At 41.9% G+C, this 19,531-nt stretch overlaps 1 protein-coding gene across 7 annotated transcripts in view; it reads left to right on the top strand.

Moving 5' to 3' along the window:
• Positions 1 to 19,531, top strand: part of OSBPL6 (oxysterol binding protein like 6) — a 221,953-nt gene that overhangs the window by 57,290 nt on the left and 145,132 nt on the right. For 3 of the 7 annotated variants that reach the window (XM_069577095.1, XM_069577094.1, XM_069577096.1), the window contains exon 2: positions 7,092 to 7,174. The exons of the other annotated variants lie outside the window; for them this stretch is intronic. The gene's annotated coding sequence lies outside the window, so the exon portion shown is untranslated. The remainder of the gene's footprint in view (positions 1 to 7,091; positions 7,175 to 19,531) is intronic. 7 annotated transcript variants of the gene reach the window in all.

Below are 19,531 nucleotides of genomic sequence, written 5' to 3'. Positions count from 1 at the left end.
TTTTTTCTTTTTACTTTAGGGACCTAGTTCTATGACCATGGTATGGCTTGTGATTAAATATTTAATCCATTTGATTTGATACTTTAAATGTATTAGTGACATTCTGCATGGATACATACTCATGGCAGAAGTTTATATTTAAGGCAATTAAGCGCATAAAGCACAGATAGGCTTTTTACTCCAGAAATTATGTTACTTCAGACTGTGTATTGGTCATTTTAAGTTTTATTTTGTGCCTTTAAAAAACATGTTTGATAAAATTGTGCCAAATTAACATGATTGCCTTGGATAAGAGTGGCTTTCAGATGATTTTAAAATATGAAAGAGTGATTGAGAAGCTATCTTTTAAAGTAGCTTAGAAATGGAAAATGTGCGTTCCCTACAAGAAAAGGGAACGCTTAAGTCTTAATCTTTCACAGCTAAGACTGCGTGTTTTTCTTGCCTGCGTAACAACATTTGACTCTTCTAATCTCATTTGACAAAGTACCTGCATGTTCTTTCTGCCTTCACTGACTACCAGAACCTTTCTGAGCAGCTGTCTAGCTCAGCAGCCGCGTTCCAGTAAAATGTAATCTCACTTCCCACATCACTCCTGGCTTCACTGTCTGCTCTCCTCTCTCCTCCCTTTCGCCAGGAATCAGCGGATGTGGATGACGTCATTTTTTCCTTCGGCCGTCTGGCTGGTGTTTAATGTCGCCCTGCCCAAAGTCAAGAGTGACGAGCCTGCTTCTTCAGCAGTTTTTGCTCGTATTTCAATCGGTGGAAGTTTTGAATGAACAAAACATTTGAATCATGGAAATTTAGTTAAAAGCAAACAAAAATCAACCCAGGGGTCAGATATGAATGAATTAGAAGGTCCGGTAACCTGAGACCGTAAACCAGTGGCTGATGGAAACAGTGATTGGTACCATCTTGTGGGGTTTTTCAAAATGCTACTAGTTGGCCACAGTGGGAGTAGGATGTTAATGCCATACGTTTTTATCAAAGAGATGTTACATGAGCTCACTTAACCATCTAAGCCCTGTCTTAAACATTAAAAAAAGAAACTATCATTTTAAGTTTTTTCTATACTACAGCTGAGAAACAATATATATGGACAAATAAAGCCTTCAAAAATGTACTTGCATTTTCAGATATAAAATTTATTTATAAATAAATAAAATAACAAATAATATTATATATTTCATACATTTTATTACTATATAAATATACATATGGGGCTTCCCAGGTGGTACTAGTACTAAAGAACCTGCCTCCCACTGCAGGTAGACATGAGACCCTGGTTCACTCCCTGGGTCGGGAAGATCCCTTGGAGAAGGACATGGCAGCCCACTCCAGTATTCTTGCCTGGAGAATCCCATGGACAGAGGAGCCTGGTGGGCTTTGGTCCATGGGGTCGCAAGGAGTCGAACATGACTGAAGTGACTTAGCACATCCTTGCACATGCTATATAAGTATATAATTTATAAGCTATATAAAATTGATAACATAAAAGTTCATAAAATCTACAACCCCATGTAGCTGGTATATTTCAAAGACTTCTTTGCTTTCTCAGGATATAAATTGCTCTACTCGAAAATGAGCACTGTTCACAGTTCTTAGAGAGGACCTATGTACCTGTCTCTTTGGTTTGCTCCTTGGCAGGGAATGGACTGTGTCTGGAAGTGAGTGTGTGTGAGAGGGGTGTGTGTGTGGTGTGTGTGTGTGTGTGTGTGTGTTAGTCGCTCAATCATATCTGACTCTTGCAACCCCATGCACTGTAGCCCACCAGGCTCCTTTATCCATGGGATTCTCCAGGCAAGAATACTGGAATGGGTTGCCATTTCCTTCTCCAGGAAGTGAGTGACAGGGTGGGAACGACTCCTTCAAAGGAGGCTGGACAACATTTACCGGATGTAGCTACTAACCTAGATTGTAAGAATGAAATGCCACATGTGTTACACTTCTGTTTCATATTATCCCAGCATTCACTTAACATTTCTACCGGGAGATACCACAGATATCTTTAACTTTTTAACATTTTGGTCAAAACCAACCTTACTCACCGGCTAAGCCTGTGCCTCTGACCTTGTATGAGATAGCTCCCCATTCAGTGAGTTGCTCCAGTCGGACACCAGGGATCTTGTTTGATGCCTCACTCGCTCACTGCTGTCCTGCACCCTTATTGAGCAATTCTATCCATTCATCTCCGAAATATATCCCAAGCTCATCTTCTTCTCCCATTTCCATTGCCATAGCTTTCCCATTTCTTATCCTTCTCCATCCATTCTCTTAAAAATACAAGTCCCATTCTGTCTGCACCCTGTTTGAAGCCTTTCACTGCCTTCTGTTACACTAGGAAATGAAAACAACAAAGCAAAATGCAAATCCTTTATTTGGCTCTGACTATTTGGTTCCTACCTACAAGCGTCCCTTCATTTCACTCCTTCCTGTCCTGGCATACTCTACTCAAGCTCCACTGGTCTCTTTGCAGGTCTGTAGTATGCCCAGCTCTTTTTTGCCTTAGAACCTTTGCACATGCTGATCCTTTTAGCTAGAGTTTCCCCTCCCACTTTGGCCTTCAGGTTTTAGCTTAAATTGCTAATTGCTCCAAGAAGCCTTCTTCTCCTCTTGAGTTGAATTCAGTCCCTGTTATTTATTTCTCATAGTACCATATCTTTTCCTTCTAGTATTTAATGTTTATAAGCACAAGCTGGAATCAAGGTTGCCGGGAGAAGTATCAGTAACCCCAGATATGCAGATGACACCACCCTGATGGCAGAAAGTGAAGAGGAACTAAAAAGCCTCTTGATGAAAGTAAAAAAGGAGAGTGAAAAAGTTGGCTTAAAGCTTGACATTCAGAAAACTAAGATCATGGCATCTGGTCCCATCACTTCATGGGAAATGGATGGGGAAACAGTGGAAACAGTATCAGACTTTATTTTTGGGGGGCTCTAAAATCACTGCAGATGATGATTGCAGCCATGAAATTGAAAGACACTTTACTCCTTGGAAGGAAAGTTAGGACCAACCTAGATAGCATATTGAAAAGCAGAGACATTACTTTGCCAACAAAGGTCCTTCTAGTCAAGGCTATGATTTTTCCAGTAGTCATGTATGGGTGTGAGAGTTGGACTGTGAAGAAAGCTGAGCGCCGAAGAATTGATACTTTTGAACTGTGGTGTTGGAGAAAACTCTTGAGAGTCCCCTGGACTGCAAGGAGATCCAACAGTCCATTCTAAAAGAGATCAGCCCTGGGATTTCTTTGGAAGGAATGATGCTAAAGCTGAGAATCCAGTACTTTGGCCACCTCATGCGAAGACTTGACTCATTGGAAAAGACTCTGATGCTGGGAGGGATTGGGGGCAGGAGGAGAAGGGGAAGACAGAGGATGAGATTGCTGGATGGCATCACTGACTCAATGGACATGAGTCTGAGTGAACTCCGGGAATTAGTGATGGACAGGGAGGCCTGGCTTGCTGCGATTCCTGGGGTTGCAAAGAGGCGGACACGACTGAGCAACTGAACTGAACTGAATCATATGCTTAGCTGTTTAATTTTTTAATCTCTCTCTCGTCAGACCATAAGTCCATGAGAACAAGGGCAGATCTGTTTGGTGTATCACCATATCCCCAATCCCCAACACTGTCTGGCATGTAATAATAGAGGCTTAATATATTGCATAAGTGACCAAGTGAATGTCTTCAATAAAAAGAGGATAATAATAACCTCACATTGCTAACACTTCCCCCTTAGGGTTAGAGGTAGAAAGTTGATGGCTGTCTTGAATTGAAGGCATTTGATAGCTGCTGCTACTGCTCTGTGTGCTCTTAGAGTTTCATGTGATTCTGAATATCCTGGTGTTTCTATTCAAAGAGAGACTACCACTTATGCTTATTTCATGGTTCCTGACACTTGGTTAACAATTTAATTTTAAATCACTACTGAGATTTGCCTCAAATGGAAAAAATAATTTTATCTAGGTTGTTTAAAATGTATGAGCCTTACTGTACTGCGTAGAACAGCAAAAATAATTTGCTGCTTTGGTTGTGAAATAAAAACTTATTTCTCTGCATGTGTTATTTCTTCCCCCTACCTAGCGTAAGTAACAGATCCAGTATTATCTCCATAATAAGATTTTGATTGAATGGTAGGTAAGGCTCTAGCCTAAGCCATATTAAAACGTACTTTTCCAGAGTATGCTTCGTTTCAGGGCTAAAGGGGATGCAAATGTGAAGTGACATGATGGATTTGACTGCAGCAACTTCTTACTTGGTGATTTGGCAGAACTAGAGCGTGTCTTCTACTCCCTGTGGGTTTCTGCCACTTGACGGGCTGTGTGGGGGAGTGCCTGTCTCCTTGATCAGCTGGGAGGTGGTGGTTGAATTTTCTCTAGATGTCTTTTCTAGATCCATTGGCTGAGTATGCTTGGAATACGATTGCTTACTGTTTTCTTCTTTAAAAAAAATCGTTGTAACATATGGAAGGCTTTTGATAATTGCACTTCTGCTAATTTGAAAATGCTGTTACAGAGCATTTTCTGTTGTTTGCTAGGAGACTTACTAAAAGCTCAGGCTGGGAACTGAGTTTAGGGATGGTGGTGTCCCTGTGTAACCCTGTGGGACGTGGAAAACAACGGAGTCTCACACTGTCGTGAGGAGCAGGCTGGTGTTAGTCCAAGTCAGTGCATGGTGACCTGGGTACAGAATACTCTGTTAAACCCTGTGTGGAGTGCATGGAGGTTGAACTAATCCTCCTTTAGTGAGAAACAAGTATACATGGAATAGTAAGAGCCAAGGATTTATCCATGGGGCCGTTCTGTCTTTTAAGGTGCATCTGCCTACATGCTGTGTTTCGGGGCCTCGAAGCGATCGTATGAAGTAGGTGGGAGTGTGTGTGACTCTAGGGCTCTGCCTAATTTACTGATGGCAAAACTGAGCTTCAGATGATTTACGACATGTTCGTGGGTATATGGGTGGTAAGTGGCAGGACCGGCACACAAAGCAGTATCTTAGACTCTAAGCTCCCAGCCTAAAATTTCATAGAAGAGGCCTGTAGGAGTTCAAAGAAGGCGAACATGTTCATGTGCCCGGGCGCCCTGCACAGACCCCGTCCTCCTTGCTCTTACAGGTTTGGAAGAGACCTCGAAGCCTCCATCTAGACCCTGACCCCTTCCTCTCTTGTTTTACCAGTCTGTCCTCTTTTGGTGTTTCTGTCGTTCTGACTAGAAGGGGATGACAGGATGAGATGGTTGCATGGCATCACGGACTCAGTGGACATGAGTTTAGGCAAGCTCCGGGAGATGGGGAAGGACAGGGAAGACTGGCGTGCTGCAGTCCATGGGGTCGCAAAGAGTCAGACACGACCGAGCGGCTGAACAACAGCAATAGTTCTGCCCTTACCACTGGTTCTCTCCTATCTTTCCTCTCCAAGTTTTTCTCTCGATCCGGCTTCCCCTTCCTGTCACCGTCCTCTGCCTCCCTTCTTCCCCCAGCTGCATGACCTAAATCTCCTGTGTGAATGCCATTCACCCCTCAGCCTGGAAGTTCCTTATCAGTAAGCTCTCCAGCGGCGTCTGCGTTCTCGTCGCGGCCCTTCCTCTCTTGGTCTCCATGGAGACTGCCTCAGTGGGCCAGCCGCCGTTTTCTGAGTGTCTCCTCCTGCGGTCTGGACTCAGGGAGCCTGCTGGGGCTCTGGCTTCCAGTGCACTACCTCTCCTCTACCCCTTAAGTATTGACCCTGAAGGTCTGTTGTCCTCTGAGGCATAGGAACCGAGTTATCCACGGCCATCTCTTCACGTCCAGCGGCTGCCCCATCAACCAAAAGATGACATCGCCAGCATCTCCAGTTCCTGTGCTCTCCTGAGGTCCCGATCTCCGCATATCATACCACATGATGCCCAGAATGGAGCAGAAACTCTTTCCATCTATTACGGAATCATTCCCCAGTTTCCCCAGAAATAGCAGCCTTGGTGGCATCTTTATATGGGGTTATCGGGAAACCTTAATACTCTTTTCGTAGAATTATTTATTATGGCCTCCTAATTAGCCTCCCTTTCAGTCTCGCCCGCTCCAGAGAGTCTTCCATTCTGCTTCTAGAGTTACTGTCCTCTCAATGTGGTCTGATTATATCACTCTCCTGATGAAAGGTCCCTGACTCCTATTTGTCTTCCCTACAGGGCAGGAGCCAGTTCCAGTCACAGTGACTAGCAACTGGGCCTTGAATGCAGTAGACACTCAAAAATATTTGTTGAGTGAATAACTTTGGTTCCAGTCTCATCTGTCAATTTTCTCTCTCTGTAACTTGTCCCTCTGCTGCTGTGTATAGTATCCGACTTCTCACCATTTCCCAAACGTCCCCACTTCTTGACTATTTCCTGCTTTTGTTGGCTTTATTCTTCTGTCCCACTTACTAAATTTCAACTCAAACCTGTTTTCTCTTGGGTATCTTGTAAGTTATTTTTCTGTTCTGAAGAAAGCATCCTTTGTCTTTTTCTTTTATTGACTTTGTTGATTTCAACCAACTCTCGTTGCATCTCTTCCTTTTTTGTTCTTTGCCTACTTCTGTTGTTAATTTTTGTGTTTCTGATTCTAAGTGTTTTTAACTCCCCAAGTGCTTGTGTGAGCATATTTTAATTCAGTTTGGAATGGTGTGTTACGGTTGTCTTCTGTTTCATGATTTTTGGTGGAGAGAATTTTCAGCAGCTGTTTGATTCTGTGCTGATAGTTTTCTGTTCCTGGGCATTTCATGAATGTTTCCTGATTCAGGAGTGCTCATTTCTGTCAGAGGTGCAGTTTCTGTAAGGGATGACGGTGGTGCTGGTGGATGGAGAGGATCTGGGGTGTGCGGTATCCTCAATTTCTCCTCCTAAGATCCTTCACCATCCTGGCACCACTGCTTCCTTTACTTCTTTCTCTTCCAGAAGCACTCATTTTCTGGGTCCTGGGTCTCTCTCACCTTTAAGCCCTTTCTTGCCATGTAGCAGGTGCTGAGAACTACCAGGTCTCAGGCCTGAGTGTGGTGTGTGGGCTGTTAGTGCAGGACTATCGTTCCCGTTCTGGGAGTGATTCTGCTTGAACTTCATCTCCATGTCCCTTTTCTCCTGTTCACAGGGCTTCCCTGCTCTTCACACGCCCTGGCTTGTAGCAGCAGCAGGAGCTGAGTTGGAAGTCGGTGTTTATTTCTCCACTCACAGGTAGTGTGAAGCTTGTGGTAGTCCCTCTTCCTAATAATGCTGAATGGTTTGGGTCTCATGATAATATTTATTGATTCTGTGGTCTTTCGAGAAGGATGTTAGTGTGATTTGGGTCATGCAGCTGTTATTGTCCTCCAAACCTGAAGGTTCCTGCTAGGAAAGTTTTATTCTCCCCACTTGTAGATGAGAAAACTAAGAAAAGCGAAATTACTTAGCCGAGGTTGCACAGATACCATGTACTGGAGGAAAAGGAGACCTGGCTCTTTTGCTTCTATCAGAAAGCATTTAATCCCCTGTTGCGAAGCCTATTTATGTAATTTTTCTTGACAAATTTTGAGTGCTATAGGGAAGTGAAGGTCCTCTAAAAATGTTTAACGTTTCTTTAAAAGAAATTTCAGATCTGGTTGTGGGTGTGATGGTATGTAAATATGTACAAACTGGAAGTTTGTGTGACTTTCTCTTTTTACACTGAAACGAATCTTTTTCTGTGATTTTCTCTCAGTGTGTGTTGTTAAAGATCAACAAAGAATATAGTCCAATTCATGACCCTGATGTCAGTTGTTTTACAGTTGGAAAAGAACAGCCCCTGGTGGAGAACATGGTTCTATTTCATGATAGAAGGCTCAGGAAATACTGCTGTCTGTCCCTGCAGCAGTGTCTGATTCCTTTTACTGCAAGGAGGAGAATGGAGATGTTTGTGTCAAGTCTTCAGTTTCAGTTCTCCTGAGCTTTGGTTTGGGGATTTGAGGACAAAGAGTGTCAGGTATTTTTAAGGAAGAGTGAAAATTATCTGGCTTGTTTCATTTTCTTCCTATACAAGGAGCATCTACTCATGCTATATCTGAAAAATAAAAAAGTACAAAGAAAGAAAAAGAATCACCTAAAATCTTATTATCCAGAATTAACTTTAATTTTCTGGTATTGTATGCCCTGCTGGGTTTTTTTTTTTTCTATTATATATCTTTTTAAAAAATGAAACACTCAGTATTTATTTATTTATTTATTTATTTATTTTTTTTTTAAATAAAAATGGAATTTTATTTGGAAGAGTTAGTGTACACAATAAACAGAATTAATGTACCAAGAATGATAAATAATGAAATCATTTGGAGAGGCTACAAAATCATTGCTGAAATGATTAATGATTTCAGGAAAAAGAAAAAAAAGTATGCATAATGAGGGAATAGAATGCTATAAGAAAGAATAGTTTAATTGAAAATTAATCAACTAGAACAATTAACAAAACATTGTGCATGCTAGTTTGTAGCCTACTTTTTTGAGGTACCAATAAAATATGAATATTTTCCCAATAAATCATCTATGACCTGATGTTTACTTAGCTGTACATTTATTTTCTTACATAGATGAACCACACTTTACCTGATCAGTCTGCTATTGTTGATTTAGGTTGTTTTAGGTCATTTTTGCTCTTTATAGTATTATAGTGAATGTTCTTGCAAATATATCTTTGTATATATTTCTGGTATATAAGGAGTTACTGATTCTCCTGTAAGATTGACTGTCATTTTTCGGTTTGAAGAAATAGGTAAATGTATAGAACCTTTTAATGTCTATTGCCTTTCCTTCAACTTTTCAACCTTTGTTTTGTGTTTGAATTTAGGTAACTCCCCACAGGCTCATTCCTTGACTCTGTTTTTCTTCCTCTGGACTCACTTCTGCATCAAATACTTGTGTTTTCTACAACTTCGGGTGCCATCTTTATGTTGTTGATACCCAGATGTTGACCTTTTAGCCAAAAATAAATCTTTAATTGCTATTACGAAGTCTCCAACTAGATGCCTGATTCATAATCTCACAGCAGCATACTCAAGCCCTGAACATACAGGATCCTTTCCGCTCTCTCCCACCAGGAGAGTTGTGAGCTGTAGAGCTCAGCTATCTAACTGCCTATTGGACATTTTACTAAGGTTGCTGATAAGACATTTCAAGTGCAGAATAATAACCATAGCTGCTAATCTTTTATTGCGATTACTGTTTGCATGCTGAGTGTTTCACTTTATATGCATCAGTTTTTTATTGCAACAGTCATGGAGTTGGTACGTAATTCCCGTTTTACAGATGATGAACGCAGAAGCACAGAAGCTTGCAGAGAAGCCAGTAAATCTTACTGTGCTCTTTACAGATAATGCTGTGTGGTTTACAAAGTGGAATTCTCGATGCTTCACCCTACAGTGTCTTCCAAAAGTATTTCTTGTCTTGGTAAATGGTGTGCTACCTACCCAGGAGCTCATGCTAGCAAATCGAGAGACATCCATGGTGCCTCTTTCTCCCTCATTTGTCCGTATATCTCCTGTTGATCATGCTTTCCAGATACACCTGGATTAATGCTGCTGTTCTGCACACCTATTGTATGCCTCCCCCCTCCCCTTCCCAAAGCAGACCTCCATCATCTCCTGGGCCTCTGCTCCTACCCCTCAGGACCAGTCCTCACACAGGGATGGTCTCTTCCTTCCCTGTTAATGGCCTCCCATTGTACTTAGAATGAGTAAAAGTCACTGCTCTGATTTAGAAGGGATTGCTCCTCTTCCCAGCCTCACTCTCACCTCTCTTGACTGAGCCAGACCTTCTCGTCCGTAGGGCTTCTGCACCTGCTCATCCTTCTGGTTTCATTTTAAATGTACTTCGGTGGAGCCAAAGCCTTCTCAGATCCCTTGATAAAAATGACGATTCCCCCTTATATTCTCACACTCCCGCTCCTCACCCTCACAATGCTGAACACAATTTATACCCTCATCGTCTTAGACTTGTTTATAGTATAATTTTAGACTCTGGGGGATTATCTGTCTGCCATCTTCCTCCTGGTGCCACTCCACCTATCAATGCCCTGAGAAGACTGGGCTGTTTTTGTTCCCTTTTGAACCTAAGTACAAATCCTGGCAGATAGGAGACATTCTTTAAATATTTGAATGAAAATAAGCATATTGGAGCTTCGCTGGTGGCTCAGGTGGTAAAGAGTCTGCCTGCAGTGCAGGAGACCCAGGGTTCGATCCCTGGGTCAGGAAGATCCCTTGAAGAATTCCATGGACAGAGGAGCCTGGTGGGCTATAGTCCATGGGGTCTCAAAGGGTCGGACATGACTGAGTGACTAATACTTCACTTCAAGCATATTGCGCTCTGGCCACCGCTGAAGTGAGATGAGCTGGGGTGTCTCTCCCTCCGGGGGTGTGGGTGTGTATTTGATTCTCTTGTTTGTCCAGGGAGAGCCCAGGGACTTAAGGCCCAGGACACACATTTAGACCAACAAGGGGAAGGGAGACGTGGCCTCAGGGAGTGAAAGATGGTCCATAATGGAGGAGGCAGAACTGAAGGAGGGTGAAAGAGCCTCAGCTCTGCTTCCATCCCAGTGGGAGAGCCCCTTTTGATCCCCCGCAGGGGTTGAAGGATTGCATTTGACCCAGTTTTTAAAGGTTTTATTTGGTAAGCCATCTACTCTGTCAATACCAGAAAGCCAAACTTAGCAACAGTTACTATGGGGTTTTTTCTTCTTCTTCTTCTTCTTCCTGCTCCTCTCAACTAGAGGAATATCTGTTTAATTTTCTGTGGGATAAAATATCAGTAACTGTGAGTGTGTCATGTCTCCTTACAAGGGCTTTCTATGGGAGCAGAAAGGAGATCGCAAGGGGCCCTTCATGGTTGATTACTGCGGAGGAGGTGCCGTTCAGCGAAGGCCTCTCAAAAACCATAATGTGCCCTCTGGCCTTCAAGTCTGTCCTTCAAGGCACCTGTGTGGAGATCTTTTAAGGCTCCCAGTAGTCTTAGTTTTGAAGATAGTTGTTCTTTCTGATCACACACTCTTCCTGCCTAAAGCAGTGAAACCACAGAACGATGTTGATTTAAATTCTAAATCTCTGTAACAGTGACAATACCCTCAAAGGCATCAGCGCCAAATGGAGACAATTTCTAGTTTCCTGTTCGACTGCATTTCCCTCATCAGACTACAGATGCTGGTGGCAGCAGCCATCCTACACGTGTGTTTGTCATTGTGTAATTTCGTCTCCTGAAATGCTGGACTTGGAGCAGGAAGAAATGTGTTTTCCCATACTTCTGTGCCTGTGTGTTTATCCTTTGGATCTTTAAGAATATCTGAGACTGAGGAGTGGTGTTCCATTGAAACTACGGTTAACTCTATGAGCTACTACACCAAAAACATTCCCTGGGCACTTTAGAGGTTGCAAAGGCTGAGTTCTTGATTGTGCTGGAAATAACTCTTGCACTGGAAAGCTACCATCCATTTGTAGAAAATTGTTGCCCCAAAGATATAGAGCCTGGAATACTGTCACTTCATTTCTCTTTCTTTAAATGTGGGAGTAATGTTAGTCATTTACAACTGGGATTGGCAAAGTTTACAGAAGGGGCAGATAGTATATATTAAGGATTTTGTGAGCCATACAGTCTGTTGCCAACCACTCTGCTGTCGTAGTGTGAAAGCAGTCATAGATACTACACACATACATGGGCATGGCCGTAGGTCAATAAAACTTTCATTGCAAAGTAAGCAGAGGGCAAGGTTTGACCCATGGACCATAGTCTGCTGCTATAATTAGCATAGTTGCCCAAATCAAAGAGAAGGAAATGGCAACCCACTCCAGTATTCTTGCCTGGAGAATCTTGTGGACAGAGGATCCTGGTGGGCTGCTGTCCATGGGGTTGCATGGAGTTGGACACGACTGAAGCGACTTAGCATGGATGCATGCATTGGAGAGGGAAATGGCAACCCACTCCAGTATTCTTGCCTGGAGAATCCCAGAGACAGAGGAGCCTGGTGGGCTGCCGCCTATGGGGTCGCACAGTCGGAGACGACTGAAACGACTTAGCAGCAGCAGCAGCCCAAATCAAAACAGTTAAAGCAGGAGAAATAATTTGAATGAAACAAAAAATAGGAGCTTTTTTGCTCTCATATGATCAGTGCCTAAACTCAGACTTTCAAGAGGAGCACAAGGGTCTTTGTTAAACAACTATGACCAAGTTAGATGCCATCGGTATCACAGATACCAACATTGGTTACTTGATCAAAGTCGTTTGAGTAAAACTAAATTTATATGCACAGAGAGCCATAATTCCTACTCCTTCCTTATGATTAATGCTAATACTGTAGACTGTCTAGTCAGCATGAATTAGACGCCTGCTGTTTATTCCTTCCTGACTTGAAGAGTTCGTGGCATATCTCTACCTTAGAATAATTTTGGATCTTTACTAAAATAATACGAGTTTCTGGTAAGCAGTACCTCAGGGATTACCATGTGTGATCATGGCCCCTGGTGTGATCACTATGCAGGAGCACTATTTTCTCGGTAACCCCTGAGCATTTCTGATGTAGTGGACTATGGACAGAATCTGTAGAAGGTAGCAAATATTAGAGAACATTAAAAGCACTGGAAGAGGAGATGTTACCACTGGTGAGCCGTGCAAAAATAGGTTTCAGAAATTGCTTTTGAAAAAGTAGAAATGGATGACAAATTGAGTTGGTTGGCTATTTGCTTTTGTAAAGAAACCTTCCGGAAGACATGAGAATTTCAGACATTGATAACTAAATTCGGTAAGGGTAAAGGTTTGTTAATAATTCAGTGGTTTACAGGAATTTTAGATCTGGTCCAACCCTTTCCATTTCACAGTTGGGGAAACTGAGGCTATCTGAGTAATATCACCGTACTCCTTTTCTTATTTTCCATTTATCTACATGCTATATATTCTGAAGAGATAAATTCTGAGTTAGCAAATCAAAAGTGGATATAACAGTGTTATGTTTTTTATGTGCATTTTTATTTCATCCATCATTGTAGTGGAGGTGGGCCTGACAGTTGCCATTCTTTAGCAAATAGAAATATAGGACTCCACGTTAAATCTGAACTTCAGACAAACAAGGGATCATTTTTTAATATAAAAGTATAGTATTATTACTCAGTGCTCTGTGGTGACCTAAACGGGAAGGAAATCCAAAAAAGATGGGACATATATATATATATATATAGGGCTTCCCTGGTGGCTCAGGCGGTAAAGCATCTGCCTGCAATGCGGGAAACCTGGGTTTGATCCCTGGGTTGGGAAGATCCCCTGGAGAGGGGAATGGCAACCCACTCCAGTACTCTTGCCTGGGAAATCCCATGGACAGAGGAGCCTGGTAGGCTACAGACCATGGGGTCACAAAGAGTCAGAAACGACCGAGCGACTTCACACACACACACACACACACACACACACACACACACACACGTATTTTTTTTAATTCACTTTGCTGTACAATAGAAACTGACTTAACATTGTAAAGCGACCATAATCCAATAAAAATTAATTTTAAAAAGTGTAATATTAGGATTTCCATGGTGGCACAGTGTATAAGAATCTGCCTGCCAATGCAGGGGACATGGGTTCAATCCCTAGTCAAAGAAGATCCCAAATGCTGCAGAGCAGCTAAGCCTGTGGACCAAAACTACGGACCCCACACTCTAGGTCCCTCCAGCCACATCTGCTGAGCCTGTGTGCCACAACTACTGCAGCCCGAGTGCCTAGAGTTCGTGCTGCACAACAAGAGAAGCCACTATAATGAGAAGCCTGCACACCGCAGTGAAGGGTAGCCCTCACTCGCCCCAGCTAGAGAAAGCCCTTCGAAAACAACGAAGACCCAGTGAAACCAAAAAAAAAAGAACACAGGCTTTTTTCTTTTAAAGTGTAATATTAAATGCAATATTTGAGATACACTAAATGATTAATTGTTTCAAATTTAACTAGATGTCCTATATTTTATTTGGCAACTCTGACAGCACACAAGATAAAAATTGAGAAAGACTAGCTGTGATGGCTACCAGAATTGGCCAGCTTGCGAATCCTAACCCCTACCTCAGGAGCTTATTAAAGATTCTAGTTTCCGGGCCCATACCAGGGTCTGAATCAGTAGGACTGGGATGGGGTTCAAGCATTAATACTGCTAACAGTGTCCCCAGGTGATTTTGCAGAGCTTTGGGGGCTGCTGTTTTGTACTGTTCTCTCACTGGTGTTCTCTGGAACGTAAGTCTTCAGGGAGGTAGCTCTGTCTGTGGTCTTGACACCGTTGCCCTCCACCGGCTGAATCTCTGTAAGGGTTTCGCTCCATTTATTGGGTGGTTGCTACTGTGGAGGTTGTCTTGAGGCTCACTTACCAAATTACTCAGGCCCTCACCTTCATTTCCTTCATCCACAGTGTGATATCAGGGCCTGGGTTTAGGGGAAAAGTGGGGACAGATTTGATAAAACAAACTCATTTGGAGAAGGGAGATAACAGAGGAAGGGGTCAGCCTAAAATCCTGTAGAGCTTCCTTTCAAACACCCTTCTCTCACTAAATTCCTCTGTTTTCCCTCTTGTCAGTGTTTCCTTCTAAATGATAGAACTTCGGTTAAAAATGACATTTGTGAAAGTCATCTGGCCTAAAATCCTTGGAATGAATCCATTCAAGTTTTGGAGTTCACATCATCCTGTGGTTTGACCTTGATGTCTGTGATTTCTCTGCTACAAGAGGTGGCAATGAGGATCTGGGATAAACAGTTGAGAAGTGAAGCTCCTTGATTCAGTGGACCACACGGAGTTACGTGGTTCTGTGGACCTTGGGAACCTTTTCTCTTTGGCAGAAAAGCTGTATAGCCCTGTGATGTTTTAGAGGAAAAAAAAAAAAGTAAAAGGCCCGTGTTTAGAGAAAGCAGCGTAGCCTCTTAGAGGAAAGATCCCCTTCATGGATAGAAAGGTGTCAAACTGGGAGAGGAAATATGAACTTAGAACCTAACTCTAACTAGAATGTGAAGGTTTGCTAACAGGGTGATAGCCTGAGTGAGGGTTTTAGCTTCAAGCTTTGCTTTTTCTTGAATTGACCAGTTCTTTAACTGAGATATTGTGTACTGTTCTTTACCTTAACAAAGGAATAAGAAATGGACAGTTTCAGTCATGTTTTTGTTAAGTAAGTTCATAAGCAGCAGTTCACATGGTCTTTCCTGGGCCATCCTAAAACTCAGGAGTTGGCAGGGTTGACTGGCACTTTTTAGGGATGTCATAGACAAAATGGCCATGGCACTTGAGGCCATCTGAGGAGTGCACCAGGTCATTTCATGCAGAACCAAAGGCCACAGGAAGAGCTGAACCGAAAGGAACATGTTCCCCTAACCCAGATCTCAGAAGACATGGGCACACTACAAGTGGGCGCTTGGTATGTACAGCTATCATTTGAAGATAAGATTAATGCAAAAGAATTTATCCAAGTGATTTATTAAAGTATATTTTGAACAAGAATGTGCTTATTTAAAACATTGCTTTGACATGCTTATTTAATTTGAAACTTGGTCCCAGGACAGCACACCACCCTAGCCTGTTGTCCTTTCTGGGCACATCTGACTCTTGGAGATTAGACTGGGATATTAGAATAGAACCACACCTGGAAAGCACATACGGTCGCTCTCTCCCCATCCTCCTTCTTTGAGTTGTATTTTGTGATAGTTGTAAGGTTAGCCTAATAGGTTTACATAAATAAATAAAATAAACAGAGCCCAGATGTCCACTGAGCTTCCTTAAGTTGAGCCATAAGATTGGAGAACCAGATGTTTAGCTTACAAAGTATAATCAATTTGCCTTAAGAGTTTAATGTTTCTTATCTCTAATGTTGTGACTTTTATATGAACATTGTTTTGGATGGCCAAGCTTCAGTGGATTTTGTAAGAATAGATTCTCAATTTTGATCATGTGAATTATCACCATCATTTAAAATCCTAAACCATCTTCCTTCTGTGGTGAGGTTTTAGACATCTTCTTTCAGCCATCAAGTTGATATGTATACAGGACACTCAAACTTTTCCTAAAGGCCTAAATTTTTGCATTATTATGCAAAATAAGTCATATAGTATATTCTGTGACCAAATATGAATAACATTTATGTTATCCATATTTTATACTTAACCAGCTTTATTACATTTTTTTTCAGGTAAAAATTAATGGAAAATGAGTAGATATACCTCATGTTACTACTGAAAGAAATATATTAATGATCTCTTCAGACATTCCAGGATAGAATGTAGTCTATTAGTAATTACAAATCTTCATTATTATTGATTTTCTATATTTGTATATTACTTTGCAGTTTAGAAGTTCTATATCCATTGCCTTCCATGATATTTAGCAACATTCCAGGGTTGTTTTGAGTGAGGTGGGCACCACTCCTTATCTCCAGCTTATAGATGAATAAAATGAGGTTCAGAAAAAATCCAGAGACTCAATAGCTACAAAGTAGTGGGAGGAGATTAAAATTCTAGCTTTTTTTTTTTTTTTAAAGACTTTTCGCTTGGAACATTTCAAACATGTACAAAATAAACAGAACAGTATGGTGGATCCCCATGTACCCATTACCCAACCTCAACAATGATCAATACACTGCCATCTTATATCATCTGTACCTTTACCAGCTCTTACCCCCACATGCTAATGATGGTGGTTTTCAAAGTTTTTACAGTAAGGTCTACATACACTGGAAAGTACTAATCTTAGCTGTATAGTTTTGACAAATGGATGTACTTGTATAACTTACACCCTATCATGATGATTCTGTCTCCCAGAAAGTTCCTTCATGCCCCCTCTCAGTCAACTCCCCCCTCATCTCAGATAACCACTGTTCTGATTTTTTTCACCTGATATTAGTTTGCTTGTTCTTGAACTCCTCATAGGAGTAGACTCGCTCAGTCTGGCTTCTTTTGTTCGGCATCATGGCTGTGAAGCTTTAGTTCCTTGGCCTAGAATTCAGTGCTATTTGTTGAGACAGGAGCTATATCTTCATCACATAATTATAGAAAGATGATTCCCTGAATGATACCCTTTGAAAACCCAGGCTCTGGCTCATCTCTCTTTGAGTGCACATATAGACATGAAGCGGCGAAGGCAATGGCACCCCACTCCAGTACTCTTGCCTGGAAAATCCCACGGACAGAGGAGCCTGGTGGGCTGCAGTCCATGGGGTCACGAAGAGACGGACACGACTGAGCGACTTCCCTTTCACTTTTCACTTTCATGCATTGGAGAAGGAAATGGCAACCCACTCCAGTGTTCTAGCCTGGAGAGTCCCAGGGACAGGAGTCTGGCGGGCTGCTGTCTGTGGGGTCACACAGAGTCGGACACGACTGAAGCGACTTAGCAGTAGCAGCCGCAGCATAAACATGAAGAGCTTTTCTTTGCATATGGAGGATCTATCATTTTCTCCAGTGACAGAGCTGATTCCATTCGGAGGGTTGATGATGAAGTGCTTTACCCTGAAATAATTTACCAACTTAGTCATTGGCTTCCAAGGCATGAATCCTCATCCCTCAGGCCCTCAGCCAATTTCTCCTAATGTATTTGCTTATATGTTCTTGGCACCCTCTTGCTCAAACTCCATTTGAGGTTGTGCTGATTTTTTAAGGTCAAGTACTGATAATTGTAAGATCCAGAAAGTCATTTACTTGTCTTGTCACTTTTAATTAGATTACTTAATGGTTCAGTTTTGCTAATTAAGTAGAAGAGAAATGATCAAAATAGTGGTTCAGTTACTATATGCAGATCTTGCTTTTCATTTCATTTTATTTAAAAGAAATCAGTGAAGACTCAAAAGTAGAATTAAATCCAAATGTGTTTTTCTTCTGTAGGGAATTTTCTTTGAATTCTTTAATTCAATTATCTCTATTTTAGGTTAGAAAAGAACAACACAGACCAAAAAAAAAGGCAGAATGATTCATTTAGCTTTTAGGGAGGAAATGTGTAAGAATTTATATAAGGAAATTTCATAAGTAGAACAGTGAACTCAAGGAAGAACTAATTTATAGGTGCCTCTGGCTCCAGAAAAACATCTATTTCTGCTTTATTGACTATGCCAAAGCCTTTGACTGTGTGGATCACAATAAACTGTGGAAAATTCTGAAAGAGATGGGAATACCAGACCACCTGACCTGCCTCTTGAGAAATCTGTATGCAGGTCAGAAAGCAACAGTTAGAACTGGACATGGAACAACAGACTGGTTCCAAATAGGAAAAGGAGTACATCAAGACTGTATATTGTCACCCTGCTTATTTAACTTCTATGCAGAGTACATCATGAGAAACGCTGGGCTGGAAGAAACACAAGCTGGAATCAAGATTGCCGGGAGAAATATCAATAACCTCAGATATGCAGATGGCACCACCCTTATGGCAGAAAGTGAAGAGGAACTAAAAAGCCTCTTGATGAAAGTGAAAGTGGAGAGTGAAAAAGTTGGCCTAAAGCTCAACATTCAGAAAACTAAGATCATGGCATTCTGGTCCCATCAGTTCATGGGAAATAGATGGGGAAACAGTGGAAACAGTGGCAGACTTTATTTTTTTGGACTCCAAAATCACTGCAGATTGCAGCCATGAAATTAAAAGACGCTTACTCCTTGGAAGAAAAGTTATGATCAACCTAGATAGTATATTCAAAAGCAGAGACATTACTTTGCCAACTAAGGTCCATCTAGTCAAGGCTATGGTTTTTCCTGTGGTCATGTATGGATGTGAGTGTTGGACTGTGAAGAAGGCTGAGCGCCGAAGAATTGATGCTCTTGAACTGTGGTGTTGGAGAAGACTCTTGAGAGTCCCATGGACTGCAAGGAGATCCAACCAGTCCATTCTAAAGGAGGTCAGTCCTGGGTGTTCTTTGGAAGGACTGATGCTAAAGCTGAGACTCCAGTACTTTGGCCACCTCATGTGAAGAGTTGACTCATTGGAAAAGACTCTGATGCTGGGAGGGATTGGGAGCAGGAGGAGAAGGGGATGACAGAGGATGAGATGGCTGGATGGCATCACTGACTCGATGGACATGAGTCTGAGTGAACTCCAGGAGTTGGTGATGGACAGGGAGGCCTGGCGTGCTGCGATTCACGGGGTCGCAAAGAGTCGGACACGACTGAGCGACTGAACTGAACTGAACTGAATTGGCTCCTTTGACAGGCAGAGGTTTCTTTCTCAAAGAAAATTTATACACTGATGTTGCTGAGTGACTTGTAGTTTCTTAAAATGATTGGAAAGAAGAGCCTGAAAAGTAAAAATAACATCGGCTTTATTCCCTCTGCTGTTTACGTTTGAGTCAATACTGGATGACTTGTTTCCCCATATTAAACTTTTGAAGTAATTCTAGCAGCCACTGATGGTCATTGCTGAGATCCCATTCATTCATTACGAGATGTACAGTGGTAATCTTCTAACATTTTTCTTCAGTTATTAGCTGGAATAAAGTACTAGTTCCTATAAAGAGAAACTGTTCTGTGTCAAGATCTCATTACCCAAGGTGCAGCTTGTAATAGAAGAGCAGGATAAATGCTGACCCTTCCCCTTTATTTACCAGTTTC

Source organism: Ovis canadensis, chromosome 2 (genome assembly GCF_042477335.2).
Source record: "Ovis canadensis isolate MfBH-ARS-UI-01 breed Bighorn chromosome 2, ARS-UI_OviCan_v2, whole genome shotgun sequence".
NCBI lineage: Eukaryota > Metazoa > Chordata > Mammalia > Artiodactyla > Bovidae > Ovis > Ovis canadensis.
Note: the sequence above shows the minus strand (reverse complement) of the source record. Positions and strands in the feature narration are given on the sequence as shown.